At 44.2% G+C, this 11,777-nt stretch overlaps 1 protein-coding gene across 1 annotated transcript in view; it reads right to left on the bottom strand.

The window, feature by feature from the left end:
* Positions 1-11,554, bottom strand: part of UBAP2 (ubiquitin associated protein 2) — a 113,950-nt gene extending 102,396 nt beyond the window's left edge. The window contains exon 1 of the mRNA XM_050760743.1: positions 11,534-11,554. The gene's annotated coding sequence lies outside the window, so the exon portion shown is untranslated. The remainder of the gene's footprint in view (positions 1-11,533) is intronic.
* Positions 11,555-11,777: the final 223 nt, after the last annotated feature.

Genomic DNA, 11,777 nt, shown 5'->3' with positions numbered 1-11,777 from the left:
CTGTACATGTAGTGCTATCTGCCTCTTACTACTTGCAGTTGGTATTTGAACCCCAAAACAACATTGCATTTAGCCAAGATTTTACCTGCTAATATTTACCCAATTTAAAATGTGTCCAGAAACAAGCTATGCCTAAAAGCAGAAGTCACCCGTAAATAATAAATCTTTTTTTTTTTTTTTTTTTTTGAGATGGAGTCTCGCTCTGTCGCCCAGGCTGGAGTGCAGTGGCTGGATCTCAGCTCACTGCAAACTCTGCCTCCCGGGTTTACGCCATTCTCCTGCCTCAGCCTCCCTAGTAGCTGGGACTACAGGCGCCCGCCACCTCGCCCGGCTAGTTTTTTGTATTTTTTAGTAGAGACGGGGTTTCACCGTGTTAGCCAGGATGGTCTCGATTTCCTGACCTCGTGATCCGCCCATCTCGGCCTCCCAAAGTGCTGGGATTATAGGCTTGAGCCACCGCCACCATGCCCAGCCAATAATAAATCTTAAAGAAACAACTGTGTGGCCGGATGCAGTGGCTCACGCCTGTAATCCCAGCACTTCTGGCAGATCATGAGATCAGGAGATCGAGACTTATCCCAGCTAACACGGTGAAACTCCATCTCTACTAAAACTACAAAAGAATTAGCCGGGCATGGTGGTGGGCACCTGTAGTTGCAGCTACTCGGGAAGCTGAGACAGGAGAATTGCTTGAACCTGGGAGGCGGAGGTTGCAGTGAGCCCACTGCACTCCAGCTTGGGTGACAGAGGGAGACTCCATTTCAAAAAAAAAACAAAAAAAACTAAGAGATAAACACACACTTTAGGCCTACACAGGGTCAAGATCATCAATATCACTGTCTTCCATCTCGACATCTGTCCCACTGGAAGGTCTTAAGTGCAATAGCACACACGGAGCTATCATCTCCTATGATAACAATGCAGAGCCAATGATTTTTTTTGAGACAGAGACTCACTCCATCACCCAGGCTGGAATGCAATGAATAGGGTGATCTCAGCTCACTGCAAGTTCCGCCTTCTGGGTTCAAGGAATTCTCCTGTCTCAGCCTCCTGAGTAGCTGGGACCAGAGGCATGCGCCACCATACCCAGCTAATTTTTGGTATTTTTAGTAGAGATGGGGTTTGGCCATGTTTGTCAGGCTGGTCTCAAATTTGCGGCCTCAGGTGATCCATTAGCCTCGGCCTCCCAAAGTACTGAGATTACAGGCATGTGCCACCGTGCTGGCACAGAGCCGATGATTTTAACAATACATGGAATTCTGTTTTCTAGAACAGTCAGTTTTAGACACCCAAAAGCAAGCATTCCCATGATATGGAAAGATATTCCACTATTTGTAAATCTTATACATTTCAGGTTAATAAAATGACATAACATTTCTACGTATTTTGGATCTGTGCATCATAAAATTAAAATAGAGAAGACTAACCACAAATCATCATACTAATTCAGGTACCAAAGAAAATTGTGTCCCTGAAACCTATTTCAGCCAGAAAGAGTAGGACAAGCATTTTTCTGTGTTAGCTGCACTAATATTAACTTATTTTCTTAATAGCTTCATTAACTGGCTTGCTAAATAAAGGCCACAGACATATTATAGTACTGCCTTTTACATTATAATAACAACCAATTAACTAGAACGTCTCACAGGTTCAATACACTGGTTTAAAACTTTTTACTGCATTTGAATCTGTCTTTCCAGTTAGTATGAATACACATTTTGCATCCTTTTTCAGTTTAACATCTTTATAATTTTGTTGGTTTGGGTTTATCATTTTGGTTGTATTATAGAGAACAAGGTTAATTGTTTTGCCATGATTCCATTTATTTTTAGAGCATTCTCTCAGAAATGAATAAATGCATACAAATACACTGTTTTAAAACTGTGATGCATTTAAACAAATCTAAGGCATATCTGTATTTGAGAAAGAATCCATTTGATTTTTTTTTTTTTTTTTTTTGAGATGGAGGCTCGCTCCGTCACCCAGGCTGGAGTGCAGTGGTGCAATCTTGGCTCACTACAACCTCTACCTCCTGGGTTCAGACGATTCTCCTGTCTCAGCCTCTCGAGCAGCTGGGACTACAGATGCCTGCCACCACGCTTGGCTAATTTTTGTATTTTTAGTAGAGACGGGGTCTCAACTTGTTGGTGAGGCTGGTTTCGAACTCCGGACCTCGGGTGATCCACCCGCCTCAACCTCCCAAAGTGCTATAATTACACAAGCCACTGTGCCCGGTCCCATTTGATTATTTTTAAAATCACCTTCAGGCCAGGCACGGTGGCTCACGCCTGTAATCCCAACACTTTGGGAAGCTGAGGCAGGCAGATCACCTGATAACAGGAGTTCAAGACCAGCCTGGCCAACATGGTGAAACCCTACCTGTACTAAAAATGCAAAAACTAGCCAGGCATGGTGGCATACCTCTATAATCCCAACTACTTAGGAGGCTGAGATGGGAGAATCGCTTGAAGCCAGGAGGAGGAGGTTACAGTAAGCCAAGATTGCATCACTGCACTCCAGTCTGGGCAACAAGAGCGAGACACCATCTAAAAAAATGAAAATAATCACCTTCAGCACTAATACTCTAATTCCATCTTAAGTATCTAAACTGAAGCATCCAAGCGGGGCAAGGTCGCATGCACCTGTAGTCCCAGCTACTCAGGAGGCTGAGGCAGGAAGATCACTGAACCCACAGTTCAAGTCCAGACTAGGCAACACAGCAAGACCCTTTTTTTTTTTTTTTTTTTTTTTTTTAAGACAGAGTCTTGCCCTGTTGCCCAGGCTGGAGTGCAGTGGCACGATCTCGGCCCAGCAACTTCTGCCTTCCAGGTTCAAGTGATTCTCCCGCCTCAGCCTCCCAAGTAGCTGGGACTATAGGTGTGTGCCACCGCACCCAGCTAATTTTTTTGTATTTTTAGTAGAGATGGGGTTTCACCATGTTGGCCAGGCTGGTCTTGAACTCCTGACCTCAAGTGATCCACCAGCCTCAGCCTCCAAAGTGCTAGGATTACAGGCGTGAGCCATCATGCCCAGCCACCTATTTCGTTAAATAAATACATTTTAAGAAAAGAATAAAACAGAATTAAGCATCTAATCAAAAGTTAACTGGTTGAGTGGTGCTCCTACCATAAAACCTTTTTAAGTCAGTAGTTTACTCATAGATTTCCAGTTCCGTTGATTGGATTATCTGATCTTTTTCTCACTGTTTATTCTTCAGTGACCCCATTTATGAAAATAATGGGCTGGCAGCAGTGGCTCACGCCTATAATCCCAGCATTTTGGGAGGCCGAGGCAGGTGGATCATGAGGTCAGGAGATCGTGACCATCCTGGCTAATACGGTGAAACCCTGTCTCTACCAAAAATACAAAAAATTAGCCAAGCATGGTGGCACGCATCTGTAATCCCAGCTACTTGGGAGGCTGAGGCAGAGGAATCGCTTGAACCCAGGAGGCGGAGGTTGCAGTGAGCTGAGATCGGCCACTCCACTCCACTCCAGGGAGACAGAGCAAGACTCCGTCTCAAAAAAATTAATAAATAAATAAAATAATCTAGGTGAAATAACAAAATGAGACTTTCTCCATACAGAAGTGCCATCTGGTGATCAAAATCTGCATGTACAGAAGGAATATACTTAATCCATATTCAGTGGACATTAATTTTTTGATTTACAGAAAAATGACTTTTAATCTTTATAGCCTATTATAACCAAACATTTTGATATAATGCACATGAATCCTCACTTGTCGAGGAAGAAAACTGTAACTCTTTATTATAACTCAAACTATTAAAATTTTACTGGTCCATGTTCACAGATCAACATTAAGACTATATCTCCTTCCAATCATCAATTCTTAACATAAAATATTCCATAATGAATATGTAATTAAGCTATAAATAATTACCCTGCTTGCATGGCTAACCCAGAATAGTTGCTTTGTGAAACATAAAAACTGCAAGGCTTACTTTATTGTTTAGAAAAAGTTTTTCTCTTAATTAAGGTTTACTGCTCTGGGTTATATATCCATAAATTGTTACTACAAATACTTCCATCTTAAAAATAGCAAATGCCGGCCGGGCGCAGTGGCTCGTGCCTGTAATCCCAGTACTTTGGAGGCCGAAGCAGGCGGATCATGAGGTCAGGAGATCGAGACTATCCTGGCTAATAAGGTGCAACCCCGTCTCTATTAAAAATATAAAAATTAGCCGGGCATGGTGGCACGAGCCTGTAGTCCCAGCTACCTGGGAGGCTGAGGCAGGAGAATCACTTGAACCTGGGAGGCGGAGTTTGCAGTGAGCCAAGATGGCACCACTGCACTCCAGTCTACGTGACAGAACGAGGCTCCGTCTCAAAAAAAAAAAAAAAAAAAAAAAAGCAAATACAAGGATGAGTGTGGTGGCGCATGCCTGTAATCCCAGCAATTTGAGAGGCCAAGGCGGCTGGATCACCTGAGGTCAGGAGTTCAAGACCAGCCTGACCAATGTGGAGAAACTCCATCTCTACTAAAAATACAAAATTAGCCAGGCGTGGGGGCACATGCCTGTAATCCCAGCTACTCAGGAGGCCAAGGCAGGAGAATAGCTTGAACCCAGGAGGCGGAGGTTGCGGTGAGCCGAGATCGTGCCTTTGCACTCCGGCCTGGGCAACAAGAGCAAAACTCCGTCTCAAAAAAAGAAAAAAAAAATAGCAAATACATTCTTTCAAAAATAAAAATAATTATAAGGGTCTCAGCACATCCAAGAATGCATGCTTAAATAAATTCAGATTAACTTCTCTTCTGTCAATTATGCCTCTCCACACTATCACTGAAATGTTATAATAGCTAATTCCCTATTCATAAAAAACTTATTAAAAATGTCCAGCAAAAAAATGTCCAGAGATGAAACAGGTTTTGCGGAACAATCACAGGCAATGGGGGAGGTGACTGAAATCTTCTGGAAAAAACAGGACTCAGAAAATATAACTTTAACAGAATGCATAATTCAACAGACAAATTTTCTCATATTAATTTTACATAAAACTTCTGATAAGGCCAGGCGCAGGGGCTAACGCTTGTAATCTCAGCATTTTGGGAGGCTGAGGCGGGTGGATCACTTGAGGTCAGGAGTTCAAGACCATCCTGGCAAACATGGTGAAACCCTGTCTCTACTAAAACTACAAAAATTAGCTGGGTGTGGTGGCATGCACCTGTAATCCCAGCTACTCGGGAGGCTAAGGCAGAAGAATCACTTGAACCCGAGAGGCGGAGGTTGCAGTGAACCGAGATCACACCATTACACTACAGTCTGGGCGACAGAGCAAGACACCGTCTCAAAAAAAAAAAAAACTTCTCATAATTGTGAATCCATTAAAACAAGGTAAAAGCATAACTTACCAAAATATTCTTCAAGACCCTTAAAAATCGTTACCACCACTGAACTGTAAAAATGACTAAGACATGGAAACTAGACTATAAAAATCAACACCTTCAACTAACATACTGTCATGAGGAAATTCTATGTCCTCCTTCTCTGGGAAACGGAGCTGTGTGTAGTAAATAGGAATGCTTCTACAACAAGTACCCAGTTGCCAGACCATAGGAATTCAGTGTACACTTGCGTTCCATCATCTATCACTTTCCACTCCTAAGAGTTCTACTACACTGGAACAGGTTCCAAGAGAATTCTCAGAATAGAAACAGACAAGAGCAAAAGATTCTAAAAATAATCCAGTAGAAACTCAAACATACATATCTCAAGTTCCTGAGGGGCAGGAAGCACCAGGTTTACTTCAATCTATCCAATCAAATTTTGAAACCCATATTTATCTAATCTCAAAGTGAATTTAAAATGTGACAGATTTTAACACAGGCAAAGAACTGCTGCTATATTTTTAACTTCTTTAGAAACAAAATCAGCAAAATACAATATAGAGCTTCCTATTAACAGATTAAAGTGAAAAAATTGTCTAAATGTAATGAGTAAACAAAGTCTCCGGCCGAATAAAGCAACCTGATTAAATTACAAAGATATTCTCTATAGAAGAAATATTTTTGGAAAAAAGTTTTAATTGCCTAAAAACTTTTGTTTCCATTTTTGTTTTCTTTTTCGTAGAGACAGGGTTTTCCCATATTTGCCTGGGCTGGTCTCAAACTCCTGGGCTCAAGTGATCCTCCCACCTTGGCCTCCCAAAATACTGGGATTACAGGCATGAGCTACCACGCCCCGCCTAACTGCTGTTTTTTTCAAGGACTGTTTTTGAAGATACCTCAGTGAAACAGCTGCATTTTCAAGTGATCTCAGTTTAGACTTAACTGAAAATGGTTGACTTAACAACCACCTGTATTTCTGTTAAAGCTTACATAAGCACAAATTTATCTAACTTTAAGCCACACAAAAAACACTGTCAGGTAAAACTTTTCTAAAAACCATGTAATATAGCCTAAATGAAAAGCAAGGATACATTTTATCATTCTGAAAAGTTACAGAACACCTGCTGACAACATACTGAGAAGAGGGAAGATTTCAACAGCCATTTAATAAAATTCTGAACAGATAATTAAACCCCAAACTACATACATACACTGCATGTATTCAAGACAGCATCACGAAGCATTGATTGGAAGATAGTTCTAAAACCAGGATGTTGACACACTTGTGCAAAGTATCTCAGCTAATACATCAAATAAATTTATGTTTCAGGAACAGAAAAGGTAATGTTTTTTTCAAACCAAATATAATTCAGATGACATGAATTACATACTGGGCTAAGGGTTCAACTACTAAAAACAGGATACACAATTTATGTTGAAGAAGCAAGTCTTCATCAAGAATGTCCAGAGATGCTGTACACTGAGTCATGAGACCAGTGATGCAGGGCCTATCTTAGACTGGCAAGGATGGGTCCAAGGTTCTTCATCTATATATGTCCACTCACTCCCAAAGTCTAAAACCAACGGTAATGATAATACTCGCAGAAAGCACACACCATTTACTATGTGCCAGACACCATTCTAAGCACTTTACATGTATAGTATTAAGTCACTAATCTTTCCAACACTCTAGAGTACACATCACTTTACTCCCATTTTACAGAGAAGAAACTAAGATACACAGAGAATCACAGCTAGTAAGTGGTGAAGGCAGTATTCGAACCCAGGACATTTGGCTCTACAGTGTGTGCACTTATCTACTATGCTATGCTGCAAGGTTAACTGTTCAGTCACAGATAAGTAATAGTCCCCAATTCAGCTTCCTCTTCTATACAACAGCGTAACTATTGCTGGCATCACCTGCAAAGCTTGTCCCTGATGACAAAGATCTGGTCTAAACCAGATCTCACCTAGCTTCTCAGTCTTTCAGATACCCATACGTTCTATATTGGTATGTTTCTGTGACCACTACTGTTTTACTATTTTTGTTTAATTTCTAATCTGTGTTCCTGCTTTTTCTACTAAGAAAATAGTCAATATTCTCAACCTTTTCTGAAAAGGAAATTCTTTTTTTTTTTTTTTTGAGACCGAGTCTCACTCTGTCGCCCAAGCTGGAATGCAGTGGCATGCTCTCGGCTCACTGCAAGCTCCGCCTCCCGGGTTCATGCCATTCTCCTGCCTCAGCCTCCCGAGTAGCTGGGACTACAGGCGCCTGCCACCACACCCGGCTAATTTTTTGTATTTTTAGTAGAGATGGGGTTTCACCGTGTTAGCCAAGATGGTCTCAGTCTCCTGACCTCATGATCTGCCCACCTCGGCCTCCCAAAGTGCTGGGATTACAGGCGTGAGCCACCTCGCCCGGCCGGAAATTCATTTATTCATACCTGCAGAAAACAAAATTAGCTCAGATTAAGAATCTGAGGCCAGGCACAGTGGCTCACGCCTGTAATCCCAGCACTCTGGGAGGCCGAGGTGGGCGGATCACGAAGTCAGGAGATCCAGACCATCCTGGCTAACACGGTGAAACCCCGTCTCTACTAAAAATACAAAAAAACTAGCTGGGCATGGTGGCAGGCACCTGTGGTCCTAGCTACTCAGGAGGCTGAGGCAGGAGAATGGCATGAACCCAGGAGGCAGAGCTTGCAGTGAGCTGAGATCAAGCCACTGCACTCCAGCCTGGGTGACAGTGCAAGGCTCCGTCTCAAAAAAAAAAAAAAAAAAAAAAAAGAAAAGAATCTGAGGCCAAGGCCGAGTACAGTGGCTCACACCCGTAATCCCAGCACTTTGGGAGGCTGAGGCGGGAGGATTACTTGAGGTCAGGAGTTTGAAACGACCCTGGCCAACATGGCGAAACCCCACCCTACTAAAAACACAAAAATAAGCCAGGCATGGTGGCGCATGCCTGTAATCCCAGCTAATCGGGAGGGTGAGGCAGGAGAATCCACTTGAATTTATTTATTAAAAAATAAACAAAAGAATCTGGCTTGGCACAGTGGCTCATGCCTGTAATCCCAACACTTTGGGAGGCCAAGATGGGGAGGATCGCCTGAGCCCAGGAGTTCAAAACCAGCCTGGGCAACACAGTGAGACCCCTTCTCTATTATTTAAAAAAGAAGGCCGGGCGCGGTGGCTCACGCCTGTAATCCCAGCACTTTGGGAGGCCGAGGCGGGCGGATCACAAGGTCAGGAGATCGAGACCACGGTGAAACCCCGTCTCTACTAAAAATACAAAAAATTAGCCGGGCGCGGTTCTGGGCGCCTGTAGTCCCAGCTACTCGGGAGGCTGAGGCAGGAGAATGGCGTGAACCCGGGAGGCGGAGCTTGCAGTGAGCCGAGATCGCGCCACTGCACTCCAGCCTGGGCGACAGAGCGAGACTCCGTCAAAAAAAAAAAAAAAAGAAAAAACTAGGCTGGACACGGTGGCTCACACCTGTAATCCCAGCACTTTGGGAGGCCGAGGCAGGCGGATCACGAGGTCAGGAGATCCAGACCATCCTGGCCAACACAGTGAAACCCCGTCTCTACTAAAAATACAAAACACAGAATTAGCCGGGCGAGGTGGCAGGCGCCTGTAGTCCCAGCTACTCAGGAGGCTGAGGCAGGAGAATATCGTGAACTCCGGAGGCAGAGTTTGCAGTGAGCCAAGATTGCACCACTGCACTCTAGCCTGGGCGACAGAGCGAGACTCCACCTCAAAAAAAACAAATAAGCCGGGCACGGTGGCTCAAGCCTGTAATCCCAGCACTTTGGGAGGCTGAGACGGGCGGATCACAAGGTCAGGAGATCGAGACCATCCTGGCTAACACGGTGAAACCCCGTCTCTACTAAAAAATACAAAAAACTAGCCGGGCGAGGTGGCGGGCGCCTGTGGTCCCAGCTACTCCGGAGGCTGAGGCAGGAGAATGGCGTAAACCCGGGAGGCGGAGCTTGCAGTGAGCTGAGATCCGGCCACTGCACTCCAGCCTGGGCGACAGAGCCAGACTCCTTAAAAAAAAAAAAAAAAAAAAAAAAAAAAAAAAAAAAAAAAAAAAAAAAAAAAAAAAAAAAAAAAAAAACAAATAAATAAAAATAAAAATAAAAAAATCTCAACTAAATTAGGAGGCCGAGAACAGCCACCAAGACAAAGTCTACACCCGCAATCGAGAAGAGAATAAAGTATCTAGGGTGCCAAGAAACTCAACTATGAGATCCAATTCCATGCAGCTCAACTGCTTGTACCCTGCATGCCAGGAGCTGAACAAGCTGATACTTTTATTCTCCACAGCTGTTAAAGGCAGGGTCAGGCCTCGAGCAGCTGATGGACAAGACTGAACTCCCCTACACCCATACTTGGCTGACACAAGAATCACAAAGTTATCTGCTGTTCCATGGATATAACCTGCCCATGGAAAGGATGAGTGCTGGTGAACTCAAACACTACAGGACATCAAAATTTATTTGATATCATCACAATTCTCTTTCAGGTTATCTAAGGCCACGAAGGGAAAAGTATTTAATTGCCCATAGCTGTTTTCACACATCTGTCCTATTCCTATCCTCCTAACTCAGCTGTAAACCCTGTCTTTTTTATTTTTTTTTTGAGATGGAGTTTTGCTCTTGTAACCCAGGCTGGAGTGCCGTGGGGTGATCTCGGCTCACTGCAACATCTGCCTCCTGGGTTCAAGCACTTCTCCCTGCCTCAGCCTCCCGAGTAGCTGGGATTACAGGTGCCCACCAAAATGCCCGGTTAATATTTTGTATTTTTGGTAGAGATGGGGGTTCACCATGTTGGCCAGGCTGGTCTCAAACTCCTGACCTTAAGTGATCCGCCCGCCTCAGGCTCTTCAAGTGCTGGGATTACAGGCGTGAGCCACTGCGCCCGGCCTTAAACCCTGTCTTTTCCCAAGCAGGTAACTAGGATTCTTCACCCTGGAATCTCTTGAAAAGTATGTAATTATTCATAACCAGTCTTCACCACTACTTCTAACAGTTCTCTCTCTCCCACAAAAAGGAAAAAAACAAAAAAATAAAAAAGCCTATACTATAAAGCAGGGATCCCCAATCCCCAACTCCCAGGCTGTTAGGAACTGGGCTGCACAGCAGGAGCTAAGCAAACCCCTGGGCGGCATGGCAAGTCCTCGTCTATACAATAAAATTTTTTTTTAATTAGCCACGCTTGGTGGCACACATCTGGAGTCCCACCCGTTCAACAGGTTGAGGTGGGAGGAATCCTTGAGCTTAGGAGATGTAGTGTACTTAGTGAGCTTAGGCTGCAATGTACCATGATCATGTCACTGCACTTCAGACTGGCCAACAGAGTAAGACCACGTCTCCTAAAAAACAAATAAAAATTTTAAATATCTCCTAACAGTTCCTAAAAAAATTAAACAGTTATGATATGACCAAGCAATCCTTTTTTTTTTTTTTTTTTTTTTTTTTTTTTGAGATGGAGTCTCGCTCTGTCGCCCAGGCTGGAGTGCAGTGGCTGGATCTCAGCTCACTGCAAGCTCCGCTTCCCGGGTTTACGCCATTCTCCTGCCTCAGCCTCCCGAGTAGCTGGGACTACAGGCGCCCGCCACCTCGCCCGGCTAGTTTTTTGTATTTTTAGTAGAGACGGGGTTTCACCATGTTAGCCAGGATGGTCTCGATCTCCTGACCTTGTGATCTGCCCATCTCAGCCTCCCAAAGTGCTGGGATTACAGGCTTGAGCCACCGCGCCCGGCCTGACCAAGCAATCCTATTCCTAGGTATGCACCCAAAAGAACTGAAAACCCAAGAGAACCTAAAAATGTGTACACAGGGCTGAGCATAGTGGCTCACCCCTGTAATCCCAGCACTTTGGGAAGCCGAGGTAGGTGGCTCACCAGAAGGTCAGGAGTTCGAGACCAGCCTGGCCAACACGGTGAAACCTCGTATCTACTAAAAATATAAAAAATTAGCTGGATGTGGTGACGGGTACCTATAATCCTAGCTACTCGGGAGCCTGAGGCAGGAGAATTGCTTGAACCCAGGAGGCGGAGGCTGCAGTGGGCCAGGATTATGCCACTGCACTCCAGCCTGGACAACAAGAGCAAAACTTCTCAAAAAAAAAAAAAGAAAAAGAAAAAAGAAAATGTATACATAGGCCAGGCCCAGTGGCTCACACCTGTAATCCCAATACGTTGGGAGGCCATGGTGGGAGGACCACTTGAGCTCAGGAATTTGAGACCAGCCTGGGCAGCATAGCAAGACCTTGTATCTATCTAAAAAAAAAAAATAAAGAAAGAAAGAAAGAAATGCGGCCAGGTACGGTGGCTCACACCTGTAAACCCAGCAACTCAGGGAGGCCAAGGTGGGTGGATCACGAGATCAAGAGTTCGAGACCAGCCTGGTCAACATGGTGAAACCCC

This window comes from Macaca thibetana, chromosome 15 (genome assembly GCF_024542745.1).
Source record: "Macaca thibetana thibetana isolate TM-01 chromosome 15, ASM2454274v1, whole genome shotgun sequence".
NCBI classification, from domain to species: Eukaryota; Metazoa; Chordata; class Mammalia; order Primates; family Cercopithecidae; genus Macaca; species Macaca thibetana.
The sequence above is the reverse complement of the archived record's forward strand: the minus strand, read 5'-3'. Positions and strand labels throughout refer to the sequence as shown.